General features: G+C 35.2%; 1 long non-coding RNA gene across 2 annotated transcripts in view; it reads left to right on the plus strand.

Annotated features, from left to right (window-relative positions):
• The window catches only part of LOC141379836 (uncharacterized), a 152,905-nt gene that overhangs the window by 112,258 nt on the left and 17,547 nt on the right, over positions 1-23,100 (plus strand). Inside the window, exon 7 of one of the 2 annotated variants that reach the window (XR_012396690.1) lies at positions 1,137-3,666. The exons of the other annotated variant lie outside the window; for it this stretch is intronic. This is a non-coding gene — a long non-coding RNA (uncharacterized lncRNA). Of the gene's footprint in view, positions 1-1,136; positions 3,667-23,100 lie in introns of those variants that run through there. 2 annotated transcript variants of the gene reach the window in all.

The raw sequence follows: 23,100 nt of genomic DNA on the forward strand, positions 1-23,100 counted from the left end.
TTCTATTGATTGTCGCCTCTTGGTCATTCTAAGCTCTTTCTTTTGGTATAGTTAGGTTCAGGGGTGAGGTAGTGACATATTATGAAGCGTGTTTTATTTTATTTTTTTTGATTGGATCCAATACCAATGTTGGCAACTTGGGGGTTACACAGATTGTACCAAAATGCTGAGGAACGGGGGAGGGGGTGGTTAAAAACACAGAAGTTTTCCGGGCTGAAGATGGGTCTGAAATATGGGAGACTCCCGGCAAAAAAAAAAAGTGTTCCGGAGTAAAATGCTCACACACACACTATGCACTCTGACTACTTCAATATTGCTAATAAGCTGTGGTGGGTATTTCACTCTGTCTCGCTCTGAATGCTTTCGACCAATCGCAACAGACTGTCATCTGTCCAATCAGCGCAGATTATCATTGTGCTAAGGAGGGGTTTGGGAACAAATGAATCGCTAAACAATTAATATGGGAGTGGCTGGGATAATTAGGTAAAAATAAATGCATTTTATAAGACAATGAAAGTGTTGTTTGACCTTACATACATATCAACCTGTTGTTGGAGACCCTTAATACTAAAATATGACCCTTTTTATGTATAATGGGGGATCTTTAAAAATTATTTATTGGAAAAATAAGTTTGATAAACCTGAAAAGAACCAACAAAATCTAATGCAGAAAACAGCTTTCGGCCAAATTTGGGGCTTGTATCACTTGTTTATATGCCCAGATTATAAAAATTTTATATTTAACATTTCTTTATTCAAAAACAATAAGTCTGATTGATTTGAGGAGATATAGCAACAATCTTGAATGCAGAAGGCACATTTTGACCAAATTTGTGCTTTGTAGCATTAAAGGGCTTGGAGGAGATACATTTGGTTTCGAGGACAAAGTAGTACAACAGTATGTTGGCTTTCTCAAGCCAAATTAAGTATTTTCAGTTAAACACACTACTCTATTTCAATATAGTGCATAAGAACACAAAATAGGATGTATATTTGACTTTTTTTTTCTTTCTCTGTCTCCTGTCACATATAAGCCAGAAAAAATAAAACCCATGCATGCTAATGAAGAATTTATGGACCACTGAAGAGGTCAAAGGTCAAGTCTGCATTACTACATGTTTGTTATTCTCCTTCAGCTCCATCCAAAGGCAGAAACTGAACAAACGCAGGTGCAAAAAAAAGAGATCCTCTGCAAACCTGATCATCTTTCATCCTAATGCGCCATACAAGAATTGTAAAAGTGCATTTGCATGTTGGCTGTATGTTTTCCTCTGGGATGTTGAAGCTCCTCACCCTGTCGTCAGACGTGTCTGTGCCCGCCTAACTGATCTAAGTTCTAATCAAACATCATTTAGACGGCATCTCACCCCGTCCCCGTGGGTACAAGCACCCCAGCGACGGTCGCCAGGCAACCACCCTCTCATTTCTGAAGTGTCAGTTTGCATTATTGTCTTCGCGCTCTCTAGTGATACCCAGAGCCTTGCATACTCTCACACACACACATACACCAGTCTGTGAATTTGCAAGAATTTAGGTTCATTTTTTTATTTTTTTTATTCACAAACACTGCAGGTGAAAACACTTTTTTAAATGCACCTATTAATCTTTTTGGCTAGTATTTTCAGTGTAATATACAGAAAACATAGAGGAATACACTTTTAAGTATGTATTTTGTTATACTTTACTAATTCATTTCAACATTTATATTATAATAAATATTGTTAGAGGCGGTTTCTGAGTTTGTCTCCTTGGTTGAGTCTTAAATCTCCAATTCAGCAGCACTTTTTATAGTTTTATTTTATGTTTACAGTTTTATTCATACCATGCTGATGCATTTACACATTTCTATGTTCACATGTAGAGTACCTGACAAAAGTCTTGTCACCTAACCAATTTTTAGGAACAACAAATAATAACTTGACTTCTAGTTGATCATTTTGTATCAGAAGTGGCTTATATGAAAGGCAAAGTCCTCTAGATTACGTTCATTTTACCAAAATGAAACATGATCATCCCTTGATTTTTTTATTATTTAATCAGGACAGTAAGGTCTGACTTTGCTTATACAAAAGTCTTGTCACTTAACAGAAATATGTCATATGGAACGGCAAAGAAAGCGTTCTTGCAGGACTCGCAGAGTTTATCAAGATTCTTTGGATCCATCTTCAATGCCTCCTCTTTCACCTTACCCCAGACATGCTCAATAATGTTCATTTCTGGTGAGTGGGCTGGCCAATCCTGGATCACCTTGACCTTCTTTGCTTTCAGGAACTTTGATGTGGAGGCTGAAGTATGAGAAGGTGCGCTATATCCTGCTGAAGAATTTGCTCTCTCCTGTTGTTTGTAATTGAATGGGCAGCACAAATGTCTTGATACTTCAGGCTGTTTATGTGCCATTCACTCTGCAGATCTGTTAGCCCTCATACTGAATGTTACCCCAAAATCATGATTTTTCTTTCACCAAATTTGACTGATTTCAGTGAGAATCTTTGGTTCATGCAGGTTCCAATAGGTCTTCTGCAGTATTTGTGATGATTGGGATGCAGCTCAACAGATGATTCATCAGAAAATATCTGTTTAACAGAGAGATTTTTCGCTGCACATTTCTAATCATAATAGTTTTAATAACTCATTTCTAATAACTGATTTATTTTATAGTTGCCATGATGACAGTAAATAATATTTTACTACATATTTTCTTTTTATATACAGCTTAAAGTGACATTTAAAGGCTTACTTAGGTTGACTAGGCAGGTTAGGGTAAATAGGCACGTTATTGCATAATGATGGTTTGTTCTGTAGACTATCGAAAAAATATATAGCTTAAAGGGGCTAGTAATTTTGACCTTAAAATATTTTTTTATTTTTTTAATTAAAAACTGCTTTTATTCTAGCAGAAATAAAATAAAAAAAAAGACTTTTTTCCAGAAAAAAACAATATTATCAGACATGCTGTGAAAATTCCTTGCTCTGTTAAACATCATTTGGAAAATATAGAAAAAAGTAAAAAAATTCAAAGGGGTTATTAATTCTGACTTCAATTGTATGACGACTTCTGCTGAGAAACCTGAAAATGTGAAAATGGTCTATAAGAATTTTCAATATGACTATTTCCAATGTTCAGCTTTTATGCCAGATTCATGTAAATTAGTCCATATTTAATTAAACAAAGGATCATTTGCTTATTTAAAAACATTTTAGAAAACCTTAAATCCAAATAATGTAATTCAAATCTAAATGAAAGCAATGCATTTTGTGATAAATTCATTTTTTTACACTATAAGCCTGCAGGGGTTGTCTCGCCTCAAATATATTTCATGAAAATAATAAGCATTTTTCATACACTCAGGGATTCTGTACAGCTGTCAGCAAATGGTGTCAAAATATGTGACACAAAAAGGCCCTCAAAAACCATTTGTGTTCACCTGCCAAAGCAAATATTTGGCACTGATCTGCTATAGATTCTGCAGGATGAGGACCAAAGAGAAAACAAATCACAAATACAGCAAATATATGAAAACACACACACACACACACACACACACACACACACACACACACACACACACACACACACACACACACACACACACACACACACACACACACAAACACACACAATGTTTATCTTTAGAATAATTACTTGCAACTGCACACAATCCATACAAATAATGAAAAAGTAGTATGAATGAATCCTACAAAAAAAAAACTAGAACAAGGAACTAAGAACTAGGAACTAGTAAGGGGGTAAATACTTTTTTTCACACCAAGTTTTTCCCTTTCCCTATTTTCCTTTCCATTCTCCGTGTACGAGTGGGTACAGCCATTTGATTCTTTTTGGCTCGAGACTTCCGGTCTTGTTCACTTCCATTCATTTTTAGACATTGAAATCAGCTCGTTTTGCTGCTTGATGTTACAAACTGATATTTTCTAATCGTATTATTCTACTTTGTCTGTATAGTCATTCAAACACTTGTTTGAGCCAGCGGTTTGACCATTTTCTGCAGTTTATTCCTAGTCATTTCTGGGTTTTGGGCAGCTGCTGCGATCGGATATTATACCAAATGCGGCGATCGGGGGGTGTTATAGATTGTATCACAAAGCTGAGGACCGGTGGGGTGAAATTATGGGAGTTTTCCAGGTGAAATAACAAAATAGGAGATAGGTCGGAAATAGGAGAGACTCCCTGGAAAAGTGTTGGCAGGTATGGTCACCATTTTTCTGAGGAAACATATTTCTGAAGGTGTCGTTGACTTGAATTTTATCCCATATATTGGTAACAACCAACGAAATCCATATAAGCAAAGAAAAATCTAATTGGCTACAAATAAATTTACAAATTAAGTTATGCATAATAAAATAAAATGACACAGGGAAAAGTTACTGAACACATGAAGAAAGGGAGGAGTAAAAAGGCAGTTGAACTCTCTCAGTAGTTTCTCAGCAACCCTTCGCCCTTCCTCAGTGTAAATTAGCAGATGTTGAAGGTGAAACCTAGGTGGACATTTTAGCAAGTCAATGATACAAAATAGAGCCAAGAAAACTCTCAAATGAAAAGAAAATCAAGCTTTACAATGGCCCAGCCGATCACCCTTACTTGAATCCAATAGAAAATAAAGATCAGATTTGAGACGAGACTCACAGAACCATCGTCAAGATTTTTACACTCTGTTGAAGACTGTGAGAAACTCACACCTGAACAATGTGTGTGACTTCATTCTCCATATGAGTCGTCTTTACGCTGCCATCACCAAGAGACTTATATAAAGTATTAAATAGATTTTAGTAGTTCAGTACTTTCTCCTTGAGTCATTTCATTGTTATTACACATAACTCATTTTTCTGATTTTTAAATGTTTTATTGTATTTTTATGTTTGTATTGTTTGTGTCTTATCAAAATCTGGTTTAATTTTATGTCAACAGCTCTTTTAGAAATATTATTCCCAGGAAAAAGACATGACAAAAATATTTTCTGTGGATCACAAAAGAAACTTGAGCACTTTTATTTTAGGATGAACTATTGCTTTACCCATCCTTAACACCATAGCATGGTGTTAATCCAAATTTATTTGTATTTCTTTGTAAGTGTATTTATTATATTAATATGAAAATGCACAAATAAATGTACATGAATTGATTATGGAAGAAATCTCTATAATATTACGCACTTATATTGACAGAAACATCACTCATCACACCTCTCTCGCTCTCTTCGAGTGCCCTCACCCATGAAACATTCCTCCATATATCCCTCAGAAAGTTTATTTCAGAAGTGCATGTCATTTCTGCCTGGATTCTTAACTTCCTTTACCTGTCACTCTTTCTCTTTTGCTCTCCACCTACTCACTCTTCCCTTTTCTCTCGCAGCACGTTAACTGATACCAGACTGGTGAGAGCTTGTCCTTGTAACGCCTACAATCCCAGTTTAGGCATTAAAGAATGAGCACAAATGAATTGCAGGAATAAATTCTTTCTGGTTCTTTGTTTAGAGGTAAAAAGACGTTTGAAATACCAGAGCAGAACTGAACTGCTAGCGAACATCCTGACACCACCCACACTGCCGAGAGCCATCTTTATATGAAATTGATATGTAAATATATGCTGCTATCTGTCCTCTCAATAACTAAATCAACATACAACAACATGTCACTTATTGTTCATTTTACTTACAGGTGAAGTCAACATTATTAGCCGCTCTGAGAAATTTTTATTATTTTTTCTTTCTAAGTTGATGTTTATTTATTTATTCATTTTCCTTCGGCGTAGTCCCTATTTTAAAGGTCACCACGGCAGAATGAACCACCAACTATTTCAGCATATGTTTATATGGGAACCACCAATACAAACTCGATCACTAACACTCATACATTGCGACCAATTTAGTTTATTCAATTCACCAGTGCTTAATTTGAGCCAGATCTTACTAGATCCTCTTCCAGAAAATGGCAGATATTCCGGTATTTATTTTTTTAAATCAAGCATTAACTTATACGTGGTGAATACCTACGTGTGCGTTTAACTATTGGCCCTCAGCAATAATTTCAGCAATAACGGCTTTCTTATGTTTACAATCACTCTCATTGTTGGTGATTGTTTTTCTAGCAGTAAACAGCGAAAAGAAAAATGTATAACATAAATAATATTTATATTTTTAAAATGGCAAAGAGGCCGTCACAGATATTTTCATTTTTAAAAAATACGAATCGATCTGATGATGAGCCTGATCAAAAGAGATCTTGAGAAGATGAAAATGCATGAATGGATCAGGATAGCAGGAGACAGAAGCAAAGCGAGGCAAGTCAGCCAGAAAACACTATGAAAGAGCTAACTGTGGGCTCTTGAGGATTAAACAGAGAGTCATTTAATTAATTTTTTTTTTTTTTTTTACCTGGCACATACATAGTGACTTGAACTAAACTAAATAGTGATTGTTTATACAATTTATGTTTGTAGTTACAAGTTTTTTTATCATATATGACTGATCTAATGTTATAAATTAATTAAAGACTATTCAGAATGTGATGCTCTTTTTTGCGCTAATATTGTTTATGTTGACGTCATGTTTTGCAAAACTGAAATACTGTAGTTTGGTGGACGTCGGTCACGGTAACTTTTATTTCCTGATTTTGTTCTGGGAGTTATTTATTTACAAATTAAGCACTGCCTATAGCATGTCTTTGTACTTGTGGGGAAACTGGAGCACACAGATGAAATCTACGTGAACACAGGGAGAACATGCAAACTCCACACAGAAATGCCAACTGGTCCAGCTGGGACTCAAACCAGTGGCCTTGCTGTGAGGCAACAGTGCTAACCACTAAGCCGCCATGTCGCCAAGTGATGTTTAACATAGCAAAAAATAATTTTTTTGTTGTTTTAGTATTTCCTTTTATATAGATTTTTTTTCTCATTTCTTTTAGTTTGGCAGGAAATTTTAAATATTCAAAAAATGTTAAGGTCAATATTATTTACACCTTAAGGAATTATATTATAAAGTTGAAGTCAGAATTATTAGCTGCCCTTTGAATTTTTTCTTTTTAAAATATTTGCCAAATGTTGTTTAACAGAGCAAGGAAATTTTCACAGTATGTCTGATGATATTTTTTCTTCTGGAGAAAGTCTTATTTGTGTTATTTCAGCTAGAATAAAAGCAGTTTTAAATTTTTTAAACCATTTTTGGGACAAAATTATTAGCCCTCTTAAGCTATATATTTTTTCGATAGTCTACAGAACAAACTATAATGTTTAGAAATGTGTTGAAAAAAATCTGCTCTCCGTTAAACAGAAGTTGGTGGGAAAAAAATAAACGGGGCTAATAATTCAGAGTGGCTAAGAATTCTGACTTCAACTGTATGGTATATAACCTTTAAATGACACTTTAAGCTGAATATTATTATATCAAATACTAGTAAAGTAAAATAGCTACTAAAATACTATATATGTCACTAGGCTAAGACAAAATTCAAATGAGTTAATAAAAATTAATTATTAAATCCATTAAAGATCACAAGGGAAAATTTTGAAAAAGAATTTCAATTAAAAAGGGATAAAAATTTAATGGAATGCAACTAATATTGTTTACTGCCATGGAAATATAGCGTATTAACATAAAATTTTAAGTTCTTAAATGGACAGTTCACCCAAAAATGAGAGGTCTATCATCTTTCTCACCCATTACTTGTTTCAAACCTCTGTTTTTTTTTTTTATCTTTTGTAAAAATGCTGCAAACCTATATATATATATATATATATATATATATATATATATATATATATATATATATATATATATATATATATATATATATATATATATATATATATATTCTAAAGTAAGTTCACACAGACTATTAGCGATTTAAAGATTCAGTTTGTAGCACATTAATTTCTATTATCCCTAAGTCTTTCTGCCAGTTTGTCTGCAGCGGCTTTCCACACATCAAGAGTTGAAACTTGTAACTACTGACTTCCATTTGTTTTTGCTCCAATGGAAGTCAATGGTTGCAGGTTTTCAGCTTACCTTAAAATAGCTTCTTTGTTTGGTAGAGGAAAGAAACTCATAAAGGTTTGCATTGAACCAGGATTAGAGGTTGAGTAAATAGTCATGTTTAAGGTACACAATACAACAACACACCCAAACTCCAAAATAACAACAGCCAGCTACTAAAAACACCCATTATTTATTTTCTTTTGTGATTTGAGAAGACTCCAGGCAAACAAAATAACTCTGCAATGGCGTCTCGGCTAAATTTAAGTCTATGGATGAGCCGTCATCTCATAACATCAATAACACAAACATGAGGAAACTCTGCATCTGCAAAGGTGACAGAATTCACAGTGAATTGTTCAAGAGCAGACTCCCACATTGGCCTGCACACACCTACAAAGTGTTGACACATCAGACAATCTGTTTTGTCTGCGCATGGTGCTCCATATGCATTTGTGTATACTTTTATATTCATGTAAGTGTATCCATTTTTTGTGGCTCTCTGTTTTTTTTTTTTTTGTGTGTGTGTGTGTGAATCTGGTGCCAGCTAGAAGAGAAGAGTGAGCTGAATGCATTAGCACTGAGCGAGGAAGGCTGCGAATATTGTCATAGTAAATATGATTCATAAAGAATGTGCTGGCTTAACAGCCCAGCGTTAGGTGGGAACACGTCAAAGAGGCTCACCCAATTACCGCACTCTTAGAGCGAGGCAGCTGTTCATTTTTTAGGCCTCTGGAAATGTGTTAGATGTACCACTTAATTTCCTGGCTGTCGGATTCAAACCGTGGGATATCATGTTCCCTTTTTGCGCTTGTTTGTTGCATAATTTGCTTTTCTCTCTGCAAGTCTAATATTCAGATGCGAGCAACCTAAAATGACCCTGTTTGGGGATTTGGAGATAATTTAAAGAGCTGTCGAAGTGAAGGAGATGTCTGGGGGGGAAAGGAAATATAAAAGGGCTGAAAGCAAAGGTGTGATTCGTGCGTCATTGAAGAATATTCTTAGACACAATGGGTTGTTTTGCGGTTAAAACCAATTGAAACTGTAAGTTCTCCAAGTTTACACTACAGTGGGATATTTTTGACTATTTATTTGATTGGAAGTATGTGCTCAATTTATTTAACATATGTTTTCGACAGAGGAAACCTTTTTAGCTCTCTTATGAAGCTATTAGGGAAAGATTTTTTAAAGAAGGATAATAGGTTTACTTTTCCTCATAATTTTGTATGTTTTATCATTTTAACCACAATATATGTTCTGTTTTTACATGTAATAGGCCAACTTGTATTATCCCAGTGCTCCCAGGACACAAATCATTCAACTGCACTGGTCAAGACTAAAGCCAATCTGAAGATGTTGGACTTTAGTGCTGTGTATAGGTGTAGTAATGAGCAAACTAAGAAAACAAAGCAGAAAGGCAGAACATTTCATGGATAAGATTTTTTTTTTTTACCTTTTTGTATGTTATTGTTACGTCATTGGTGATAATACAGTCTCTTGCTGCACCAACTATGAGGCAAAGTAGCACTAACGTGCATTAAATACTAGGCTTCTGCTAGTTTTGTTGAATAAAATGAGCAAACAATGCAACTAAAATTTCACAACAAGACACTGCTGTGCCAGAAACTTGTATTCTTGTTGGCTAAGTGAAGTAACGGCTAGTTTTTAAAAGTAATTTATAAGAGTGGCTGATAACATAACAGTGCCTGTGATTCAATGTGCATACTGTCCACCCTAAGTTATGAATATTACAAATGTTATACACCATTTAGATCAGAAAGGTGGATATTATGCACATTGAGACGCAGGGATATCGACAGTTCAAACAAATCATTCAAAATGGAGATCCATTCACGAATTCATAAACGAATCGCTTCCTCTGTTAGGATTAGATGTGAACGCAGGAGAGGGGCTGTGTTTCAGGACACCGATTTGATCAAATTTAAAGTTAACAGTTCTTATTCATAAAATAAGATAAGTCATAGGCCCTATAAAATTATTCATTCATTCATTTTCTTGTCGGCTTGGTGCCTTTATTAATCCGGGGTCACCACAGCGGAATGAACCGCCAACTTATCCAGCAAGTTTTTACACAGCGGATGCCCTTCCAGCCGCAACCCATCTCTGGGAAACATCCACACACACACTAGGGCCAATTTAGCCTACCCAATTCACCTGTACCACATGTCTTTGGACTGTGGGGGAAAACCAGAGCACCCGGCGGAAACCCATGCAAAGGCAGGGAGAACATGCAAACTCCACACAGAAATGCCAACTGAGCCAAGGTTCGAACCAGCGACCCAGCAACCTTCTTGCTGTGAGGCGGCAGCACTACCTACTGCGCCACTGCTTCCCTATAAAATTATTATGAATTATTACCATCATAAGCATTATAACACTTATAGGTAACAAAATATTTAATAAAACTTTATTAATTTTCAATTTAATAATACCAAATTTTAAAAAAAGTATTCCAATCATAAAAATTTTAACACTTCTTTGGATTACTAATATTTGTAATGATTTAGATAACAAAATATATAATGCATTATACATACCAAATAAATTAATAAAGCTTTGTTAATTTTAAATTAAATGTAGCACAGTTTTCAATTAAAAAAATAAGTTCATTTTCTGGTTTTCAGACATTAGCAAAACATTTTATTCTTTTTACCAAAAATTATCAGATTTTTGCATCATTAATATAATACTATATGCCGGACCACTTAGCTGTTCATTCAGCTGTTGCAACCCCTGATTAATAAAGAGACTATGCCGAAAAGAAAATGAATGAATGAATTTGTTATCATATTAAAGGAGGGGGCACTCGAGAGCACTGAATGGAGTTGACATAGTTTTAGGACTTCCTCCTTTAATCTTGAAAAAAAAAAAAGATTAATTGAATCAATCAAAATGAAACAACACCTTTTTAAGCTTGTATTTATATTATTCATTCATTCGTTCGTTTTCCTTCGGCTTAGTCCCTTAATTCAACAGGGGTCATAACAGCGAAATGAACCGCCAACTTAAAAATTATTAACGTATTCATATTATGTTTATTAAAATTTGATTTTTGTTTATCTTTTAAATTCATTTGTTGTAATAATATGTATATACACTGTAGAAAATGTTGGGTTCCACACAATCGATTTGTGTTGGGACAACAAAGAAATTAAGTCAACTTATTAGTTTTTACAAATTTAAGTGGATTGCACATAAAACAATTAAGTAGTCTCAACACAATCTTAAGAATTGTGTTGTTTCAGCTCATTTTAAATAAGTAGCTTGAAAAAGCAACATATTTTCGTGTATATGTTGCTCAACAACATGAACATATTTGTATTGTCAGACATCAGCAAAACACTTTCACCATTAATGATAAATCATACATCCATTAAAAATCACCTTGACCAGTTGCTCAAACACAACAGAATAAACATTCAAGAAAAGGTTGATTCCTACTTAGTTGCTTAGTTCAATATTTACATCTAATGTCAAGAAATTCATACATTCATAAGCATGACATAGAAGTGCCCCACAAATTAAAAGTCATTTTATGTACCATTACCAGTTCAAGGCCAAACCGCAACAGATTGAATAACTAATGTGTTATCCACCATGTTTTTTTAATGCATTACATGAGGACGTGACTGATTCCTATGCTGATCATTAAATAGCACTTATTAGAGTAACTGTCTACACACCTGCGTGCATGTAAACCAAAACAGTTTGTATGGAGTTGTGCTCAGGTATATTAAGATGCATGTAAACGCATGCACACACACACACACACACGTACTCTGACACACTGGGGGCCTTGTACAGATGGCATGCAGGGTGTATTGAGAGGGTACAGAAGGTGCAAACATATGGTGTGTGACAGAGAGCAAAGTCACTGAAACCTCCAGCTTCAAAAGAGGTTTGACATCCGGCGCTGCACTTTGATGCCAGGTGAAGCCGCTCTTTTGTATTGGGCCAAGTTCACTCTGACGGATTCTACAGTAATGAGTGTGCATGAGTGTGTGTGTGCTTGTCCTCACATCAGGGTTCAGCTTACCATCCACTCAGTAAACAACTTAAAGGAACAGTTCACCCCAAATTTCATTAATTTATTCATTTTCTAACTGCCTCTATTTCAGAGGTTGCCACAGCAGCATGAACCACCAACTATTCCAGCATATGTTTTATGGCCCATTAAGTTTACTCAATTCACCTGTAGCACATGTCTTTGGATTGTAGGGAAACCGGAGCACCCAGAGGAAACCCACGCAAATATGAGGAGAACATGCAAACTCCACACAGAAATGCCAACTGGCCCAGCTGGGACTCGAACCAGCGACATTCTCGTTTGTTCTTCACTGGCCTCTACTCACTTGTGTTATTTTAAATATGTTTACAGTTGTTTTAAGAACTTCAATGACTTTGTTTTCTATTATTTTATTCTGTTTTTAATGTTTTTTTTTTAAGTTCGATAATTGCTTTATTGTGGGGTTTTTATTTGAGGTATTTTGAATGCTTTTCAGTTGTAAGTCCACATCACATTTTTCACAATTTGTTTTATTTATTTTGAATGTTTATTTCATGTCAAGTGTAGTTTAGTAAAGTATATATACAAATATAGTCTTTAACACCCCCCCAAATTTTTTTTTTATTTGTTTACGTTAATATGTTTATTTTTTTTTTAAATATGTCTATATGGTTTTATTTATTTGAAGTTGTTTGCAGAACTTCAGCTGTTTTTTTATTTCTTTTATTTCAGGAATTTTAGTTCAGGAATTTTTTAAGGTGTTTAATTTATTTATTTATTTAGTGGGGGTATTTTTGAATGATTTTCAGTTGTCTTAGTAATTAAGTAAGTTTTGTTTATTTAATGCCAAGTGTAGTTATAGTATAAGTATATATATATTTTTTGATCCAAATAAAAACAGTTTATGTCATTACGTCTTATTTTTAATAGATTGATTTAGTACTTCACTATATGCCTATTTTGGCGACGCAGTAGCACAGTAAGTAGTGCTGTCGCCTTACAGCAAGAAGGTCACAGGTTCTAGCCTCGGCTGGGCCAGTTGGCGGTTCTGTGTGGAGTTTCCTCCACAGTCCAAAGACATGTGGTACAGGTGAATTGGGTAAGCTAAATTTTCCATAGTGTATGTGTGTGTACAATTGAGTGTGTATGGGCTTCCTAGTGATGGGTTGCGGCTGGAAGATCATCCGCTGCGTAAAATATATGGTGGATAAGTTGGCGGTTAATTCCGCTGTGGCGACCCCAGATTAATATAGGGACTAAGTCAAAAAGAAAATGAATGAATATATGCCTATTTTATGTTAAAATGTCTATACAGTTGTATTTATTTTGAGTTGTTTTCATGTTTTATTTGATATTATTTTTTTCTCTTTTTCTCTTTGGGGTATTTTTGAATGCTTTTCAGCTGTCTTAGTAGTTAAGTACACAGACTTATTTTTTTTATTTTTACAGTTTGTGTTATTTGTTTATTTCATGTCAAGTGTAGTTTAGAATAGTGTGGTTTAAGTATAGTTTTTTTTAATCCAAATAAAACAGTTGTATTTGTTTATGTTATTACTTCTTATTTTAACTGGATTGATTTAGACTTGCATAAATGTTTATTGTCTATATAGTTTTATTTATTTTCAGTTGTTTTCAGAACTGCAGTTGTTTTATTTTATATATCTTATATAATTTTTTTTCTATTTTTTAAATTATTTTATTTTTTATTCAAGTAATTGTTTTATTGTGTGCTATATTTATTTACTTATTTATTTGGGTTTTCTGAATGTCTTTCAATTGTCTAAGTAATTAAGTACATAAAATTTCACAAATTTATAGTTAATGTTTATTTCACGTCAAGTAGTACAGTATAAGTTTAAGTAGTTTCTTAAACTTTTTATTTTAAATAGTTTATTTTGTAGTTTTGGTTGTTTTCAATTTATTTTCAATATAGTTGATGATCATTTCATTTAAATCAATACAATTTTTAAAAAATTATTTTAGATTCCGATTTTGCAATACAATGTTGTTATACAAATGGCACAACAGATCAGAGTTAAAGAATAAAACTCAATTTTGAAGCCAGAATAAAACCAAAATAAAAGAATAAAACCAGATTTAAAACTTCTGTCTTTTGGTGAATTTATAGGCATCATAAAAATAGTGGTATTGGAGGCATGTGATTGATTTTGTAATGTGGTGTTCTTGCATTTTAAAATAGTTTTACTGTATGGCTGCTATCCTGTCCAGGTCTCTCGTTAAAAAGATTTTAAATCTTAATGAGACTTCCTGGTTCAATCACGGAAAAAAAAACATATTTTTTTTTATTTATTATTATTATTATTATTATTTTAAATTTTGGACACCAAAAGCAGTTTTGCTATACACTGAAAAAATGGTTATTTGCAAATTGTTGCAAGCAATTTATTTAAGCTGAATTTAAACAAACAAATTAAATTAAATATTACTAAATGTAATTTGTTTGTTTAAATTCAGCCCATATAAATTGTTTCCAACCACTTAACAAATTGTAGTAAATTCAATGAATATTTTTTTCAGTGCACTGTATGTTAATAAAACATTTTAATAAGGATTCTTTTACTAGTAAATGCAAATAGAATCAAACATGAGATCACGAGAGCATCACAGCACTATTTTATTTTTTAGTAAACATAGAAGCACGTTTGGCGAGTAATAATATTTCAGGTTTGTACTTAATTGAAAAGCATATTTTAGAGATATTATAAACAACTTAGGACAAGCCGCACATAAACAAAAGCAACATATAATATCGTCCTCACAGTCCCATGACAGCCATTTCCACAACACCCCATAACAGAGCTGCCAAAACATCCAAATCCATTGTGAATAAGCAGTTAAATGACCCCTCTGCAATCCCCCATTCACTCATCAGCCCAATCCCAGCCCAAAAGGTTACCATTTGAAGGTGGATGGCCATAAATATGGAGCGAAGGACTTTTAATTAAATAAGCACTTCTTAAATGCTCTCTGGGGCAGCGGTGCTTTGTTTAAAGATGATTGATTGACTGCTATCTCTCCAGGCCAAGTCATTTGTTTCCCCTTTCTCTCTCGCTCTCTACCGCTCCCCGTCCCACACCCCTCCATCCTCCTCTCTCACCCTCATTCAGTCATTTACGAGGCCAATATTTCTCCTCACCCATGACACCGTAATGAGCTCGATCTGCGCCCCATCGCCACACCCCGCACCATTTCCCATGGGACGCCGGGATGCGGTGCCCCGTTAAACATGAACTCAATCTAACACCCCTGGCAGTGGCGAGTTATTTATTTTTCAGGAGGCCATAGAGCGGTCAAACGAAGCATTATGATGTTATTGCCCACCACAGACCTGATAAACAGGGTAAACAGACTCCAAGCTACTGTCACATTCCCTTCGGCTATCTCGCAAATGCACATTGAACATTACATAGGAAGGGCTTTTTATATACAACACTTTAATTAGAAATATTGGCCACTGTAACTGGTGTCCCGGGCCACAAGAATCGCCACTGCAATACTTTATCCTTCTGTTTTTGTTTAATCCACTTTGGTATTCTTTACTTTTTAATGTCTATTCATTAATGAATCTTTCAAGCTTTATTATGTTTGCATTTAGTTTGGTGGAGTGACAACCAATTGGTATGGATTACTTTTTTTTAGTTAATGGAAACTTTGTGAACAGAATCCCACTGACTGGCTATTTGTCTAGTTGAATAAATTGTATGGCAAGTCATTTTCATATTTAATCTATATAGTACACTAGTATTTTAATGCTGGTACTGCTTAATTTATAGCAACTGTTATTTCCATTAACCCCTAGTATTTATAGTTACTGGCACTTATTCTTAACGGGTCTTTATTCATTAGAAACTAGTTATTATTAGATACTGAAATCTGTTCCATAGATACTAATACCAAGCAGTAATTAGTCATTAGATACTGTACTTACCAATAGAATTAGTAAATAACTTATTTGTTACACACTAGTTAATTTTAAAGACTCTCGTAGCCTACTTACACTACCTGACAAAAGCGTTGTCACCTATCCAACTTTGAGGAACAACAAATAATATCTTCTGGTTGATCATTTGGTATCAGTAGTGGCGTACATGAAAGGCAAAGGCCTCTAGATTACGCTTATTTTAACAAAATAAATATAATCATACCTTGATTTTTTATTATTTAATTAAGACAGTAAGGTCTGACTTTGCTTAGACAAAACTCTTGTCTCTTAACAAAGTATAAAATATAAAACCATGGTGCGGTGGAAACAAAATTAATATTGTATATGACTCCCATGAGCTTGAAGGACTGCATCCATACATCTCTGCAATGAATCAAATAACTTTAGTCATCTGGAATGGCAAAGAAAGCATTCTTACAAGACTCCCAGAGTTCATCAAGATTCTTTGGATTCAACTTCAATGCCTCCTCTTTCATCTTACCCCAGACATTCTCAATAATGTTCATTTCTGGTGACTGGGCTGGCTATTCTTGGAGCACCTTGACCTTCTTTGCTTTTAGAAACTTTGATATGGAGGCTGAAGTATTGTGTATAGTATCTGTGGTTTGTAATGCAAAGGGTAGCACAAATGTCTTGATACCTCAGGTTGTTGATGTTGCTATCCACTCTGCAGATCTCTCTCACGCCCCATACTGAATGTAACTCCAAGCCATGATTTATCCTTCACCAAACCTGACTGATTTATGTGAGAATCTTGAGTCCATATGGGTTCCAATATTTCTTCTGCAGTATTTGTGATGATTGGGATGCATTTCAACAGATGATTCGTCAGAAAGATCTACCTTCTTCCAAATGATCGACTAGAAGTTACTATTTGTTGCTCTTACAACTAAGATAGACAACAAGACTTTTGTCAGGTATTGTATTTCAATAGTGACTTGTAGCTGTTGAATTGTTACTAATAGCACATTTTAGTTGTGACTACATATATTTAGGATTTAAAGTTATTTATTAAGTACCCTTAATTATTTTTAGATACTCATATTTATTATATAAATGTAGTTTGTAAGTATTACATATGGCTTTATTTTTAGACACTAATTCATATAATTTCAGATATTAATTAGCTATTACAACTTGTTTAAAAGATAGACCTAATGCTAATGTTTTGACCCAAGTAAGATTTTTCACCTTTTAAATTTTTTTTTTGAACTGGCAATTACAACTAGCCATAACTAACTAATTAGTTTACTCATAGGTAGAGCGAGACGGAATCTGCGGATGTTTTTTTGCTATTTCTGCTGAGAATTTTGGTAAAAATCTGTGGATTTCATCGGAATTATTTTGGGAGTATCCAGCAGAGTATCAAAACTAAAACCTTAATATATGAAATAAAAAGTAATAAATTACTGAATAAAAACTGAATCAATTTAGATTTACACATTTACTCAAGTAAAAAAACAGAATTAATTATGGGATAAAAATCAGCAGAAATCTGCGGAATTCTGCAGAAAATCTGTAAAAAGTCTGCGGAATTCTGCGCGCGCAGATTCCGTGTGGGCCTACTCATAGGCTACCTAATTAATAAGAATGAGTCATGCATAAGATACTATCATAAAAACAGTAGCCTACTAGTAGCAGGGAATAATAGAAGGCCTATAGATTTGTTGACTTACGGCTTGTCATAAGTGTCCATTTATCCAGGTTTGATTGGAATCAAATTCGACTTCAGAGGCCATATATGTACATTTTCCAACTAGGACACATAATAATGTGATAGCCAAAGTTATAGTCCCATCCTTAACCCTAGCCTTCAAAGTGATGTCACCAGCTCCATTGAGTGCATTGTGTCTGACATTGCCAGTCTGAGATATGCAATCTCAGCTTGCAAATCCAAGTCTGCATTCAGATATTATTGAGTTACAGTAGTTGAGTGGGCCATAAAATGGCAGAGTGAAGATATTCTTTATTTTTCCACTAGCCGTTTATGTATTGAATACTTACATTCTGTTCTAAAGCATATTGTATATTTTATAAACAGTGAAATTAGCATGTAATTGACCGACACTCCAGCGTATCGAGGGCTTTCATGTATTATTTTGGTAACTCTCAGAGCTGCTGCTTGTCATCCGAATGAAATCCTGTCTTCCTGGAGCTCTTGTTGTCCAAATTGCTGCACATCAAACCCAATAAAAAAAGGCATTCAATGCCGCTGTCTGTAAATTCATATTTGACGAGTGTAATGGGTGTTGCAGTCATTGCGGTTACAAGTTAGCCTATTATAGTCTACTTTCTACTCACAAGAAAAGCTGTTATAATATCAGAGACTGCTCTGGCAGCTAATGTGTGCAACAAACTTTCATCATCATCAACACTAGCTGCATTGCAACCACTTCACATCTTTTGAATGTGCTTTTGTTAGTTATCAAGCTTTGCCCAAGATGGCTTCATAGCCTACCAAATATGAGCATAACCTGTCAATCATGCCAATTATGATAACTATATGAGGATGACAGTATTTTTATTCCCATACTCTCACCAACATTTGGATATGAAAATAGAATAAAAATATGAAATATTAGGCTACCATCAATGTCTGACAATGATATCCTTGAACAAAAAACTCGGTAACACACACATTTGATTACTACTGTATAAGATGTTTTCATATGATGTCACTGATGACGTGCAAGACTCAGATGAAGGGCAGGAAGTGATTCATCTACATAGGAATTGATCAGAAATCATCAAATGTTTCTGTTTTGTGTCGTTTATAATGGTTAGACAAGAAATATAAAATAAATAATATAATATAAGAAATGCAAACAGCTTTTATAGACCAAAAGTTTTTGCTTATAAATGGAGAAAAGTTCAAGACACTGGCTTGAAAGCAGAAGAAACATTTTTTTCAGTACAGTCATGTGTACAAACTGTTTTTGACCACAATAAACCAATAAAGCACCAATAAAGATTATATACAGGCCAAGCTATGTGTATAAATATGTTAGTGTGTTATATAAAAATCAGATACAAACATCAACACACTTATACAAAATCCAGGAGAATATAAATAACATACCCTGCCATGCAATCGCTGTAATGAAATGATCATCTTGTTTTGCAGTAATCCAAGTCTTTACTGGCGTTTTGGTGGAATAAGTAATGTTAACATCTATATGCGCAGCAGCAGTGATATTTATGATGGAAAGTTCAACGACAGAACAAAAAAGAAATGCAATCCTTGCGACAAAACTATAGACAATTATTATTATTGTGGAGCATTTTCCCCCCTTACAAAAATAAATAAATAATAATGTTTAATATTTTTAAACATTAATAATAATAATAATAATAATAATAATAATAATAATAAATAATAATAATTATTAAAAATAATATTTTTTTTAAATTTATTATTTCATGATGGCTGGAAGATATCCACTTAGGGGAAAAATTATAGTAATTCAAACTAAAGTTTTTGAACCACATTGTATAGTTTATAATGTGCACAACTCATTATTAAAGGCTACTGTAGCATAGTAAACTGATAAACTGTAATAAATACTGTAACGTTAGTGTAAACTGTGGTGCTTTGTAATGGTGAGTAATGACTGAAGCCTACTGATGAATTTATTACAACAGTTGTGCCGCACCAAAGCAACAATATAATTACTTCGAGAGTTTAATTCAAGTAATTCTCTATAGTATGCTTTCAAACACTACAGTATTTACTGTAGGATTTTTTCCATGTAACGTAAAAGCTTACAGTTTTTCTCAGTCGCTTTGGTGCATTTCTCACAACACTATTTACATTTGCACAACAGGTCATGCATTTCTCAAAACAATTAGTCATTTGTGCACATCCTAGTAGCAGTTTCTCATTCCTTTCAGCAAATTGCAAATGTTTTCGGACATGCATCAATTGCTTTCATACAACTCTCTGCTATTTATAACATTATCATTTGCTTATGTCATGTCAGTCAAAATTAACTTAACTTGTAAATGCTGAATAGTCATTCCATATAAAACTAATAGTCTTCATTTCATTACTTGAGTAATTACATACAAAAATGTTGAACTAGTTGTGAAAATCTTGCAAGCTAATTTTATAAAAAAAAAAGTTTAAATCTTTATTTTACTGAAAATGTCTTCTAAATTCATGATATAAGGATCATGCCCAACAAATGTGGTTGTTTTCTGTTTATATCTCCTTTTAAATGTGGTATACATCACAAAAATACCTCTGTGCCTCCCATTCAGTTTTTTACTTCCTGCCCTTCATCTGAATTCCACGCATCACCAGAACCACGTGATTAAAAATAACCTGTAGGGCCAAAAAATAAATAAAATAAATGAAAAACTACTATGTTTGAGTTCATATAATTATTTCAGAATATACCTGCAACAACATTCTGAAGTTTTACATCAGATGGTCACAGTTTGACCATTTGTGACCATGCAGGAAGAAATGTGAATAGCTGCAAAGCAACTACGTGCCAATGGATCGTAGTTTTTCAATTTAATATAAAAGTAAATGACAATTTTTGTTAATTTCATGTTGACATGGAACCATTTGCATATGCATCACAATATTATTTCCCTTCTTGGTTTTTACCTGCCCCTTTTTCAGACCAAATGAACCACTCCATATTAATCTTTCATATGTGCATTCTCTCCATCATGTTCACTCTACTTTTCCATTGTTCCTTCTCCCTCTATTTTTCCCCCCTACTTGGTTTCCTTTTTCTCTCTTCAGCATCAGGCCGATAAGGTCTGATGATTTCTAGCTACTCTAGTGCCAGTGACAGGGGACTTCCTGCCGGCTACAGCCCAGCCGCCCAGTGACACACAGCCGGGGATTGTGGGAGCTCAGATTTTTCAGATTTTTTTATTTTTTTTTACCTTCTTGCTGGCTTCTCACACAGGGTCCTGGTTTCTATGCTGAGTGTGGGTGTCTCTAGGGTGAGGGGGAAAAAAAAGCGAGATCTCTGCAAGTCCTGGGTGGAATCAGAGAACCACGCTTCATCTTCTTCATCTCACATCTCTGCCACAGAACTACAGGCACTCTGGGGCTGTAGATCACAGAAGAGCTGCCTGCTGCTCCAGTAAGATACAGCTTACTGTTTCAGATTGAATTTATTAGACCTGTCTGATGCTGCAGCCTCTCGTATCTGATGCAATAGTATGCTTCTGGCGAGAGGACAAACTGTAAGATAGATAGATAGATAGATAGATAGATAGATAGATAGATAGATAGATAGATAGATAGATGGATAGATGGATAGATGGATGGATGGATGGATGGATGGATGGATGGATGGATGGATGGATAGATGGATGGATGGATAAATGGATGAATGGATGGATGGATGGATGGATGGATGGATAGATGGATGGTGGACGGACAGAAGGAAAAGGATGGATGGATGGATGGATGGATGGATGGATGGATAGATGGATGGATGGATGGATGGATGGATAAATGGATGGATGGATGGATGGATGGATAGATGGATGGTGGACGGACAGAAGAAAAGGATGGATGGATGGATGGATGGATGGATGGATAGATGGATGGTGGACGGACAGAAGGAAAAGGATGGATGGATGGATGGATAGATGGATGGATAAATGGATGGATGGATGGATGGATGGATGGATGGATGGATGGATGGATGGATGGATGGATGGATGGATGGATGGATGGATGGACGGACAGAAGGAAAAGGATGGATGGATGGATGGATGGATGGATGGATGGATGGATGGATGGATGGATGGATGGATGGATGGATGGATGGATGGATGGATGGATGGATGGATAGATAGATAGATAGATAGATAGATAGATAGATAGATAGATAGATAGATGATAGATAGATAGATCGATCGATCGATCCCACATAGCAAAATTTCTCTGGCCCACACAATCAGGTTTTGCTTGGCCCACATGCCGCTGTGAATTACGGTACATGACTGGACCAAATCTGGCTTCCAGACAAGGGCCAAACACAGACCATATCTGGGCCAAGTCTCAGCCAACTTAATAACTCATAACGGGGCCTGAACTGGGGCAGAAAGGTTGGTGTTACGATTGCAATGAAATTAATAAACCTATGAAGCGTTGTGCTTTAGGCACACTATGGGCCTTGTTTTTTCTCAGTGACCTGATTGGTAGAATTGATTTATTTAATCAAAAATTATTTTTATGTATTTTAAATGTGTGTCAAGACTGGCCAAACTCACGTGGCCCACAATCAATTTTTAAAATCTGGGCCAAATACTACGTTTTACATCTGGCCCAAATCTTGTGTGCCGCATTATAGACGGTGCCACCTCTGCCAAACCCAGGCCATGGTTGGCCCACATGCTGTATGCCAGTGCCGGATGAATGCCTGATGTCCCAGCTTTATGCCAAATCTGGGCCAGAATTCTTTGCTACTAGGGATAGATAGATAGATAGATAGATAGATAGATAGATAGATAGATAGATAGATAGATAGATAGATAGATAGATAGATAGATAGATAGATAGATAGATAGATAGATAGATAGATAGATAGATAGATAGATAGATAGATGACAAAAGTCAGTACAAGAGCTAGATGGATGGACGAAGCTTAAAAAAGTGAGAGGAAACAGGAAGTGGTCAGATTTGTCAGGTAGGAAGATCAGTCATTGTGAGAGGGTGAGCAGGACTGAGAGGACACACCTTGATAACACAGAAAGACTGATAGAGGAGACTGAATGAGGACACAACAGACAGAGAGAGAGAGAGAGAGTATGAGAGAGAGAGAGAGAGAGAGAGCGAGCGAGAGAGAGAGAAGGAGCACCAGGCTGTCAGGTGAGGAGAGGGAGAAGGATGAAGAGGGAGGGGGAGGTTAGGGCTGTTTGAGTTTGGGGAGTGGACAACCCGGCTGGCAGGCAGGCAGGCCCATTAAAAATTCAGCAGTGGGGAACAGGCCGGGGATTCACAGTAATTAGATGACAAAACGGCAGGCTCGCTGGAGATGAGAGAGAGAAGGGTCACACACAATGCCTCCACCGCGGGGTAATTTGTAAGTGTCAATCACTAGCAAGCCACGGAACGAGAGAGAGAAAAAGAGGGAGGGAAGTCAAGG

This window comes from Danio rerio, chromosome 21 (genome assembly GCF_049306965.1).
Source record: "Danio rerio strain Tuebingen ecotype United States chromosome 21, GRCz12tu, whole genome shotgun sequence".
Taxonomy (NCBI): domain Eukaryota; kingdom Metazoa; phylum Chordata; class Actinopteri; order Cypriniformes; family Danionidae; genus Danio; species Danio rerio.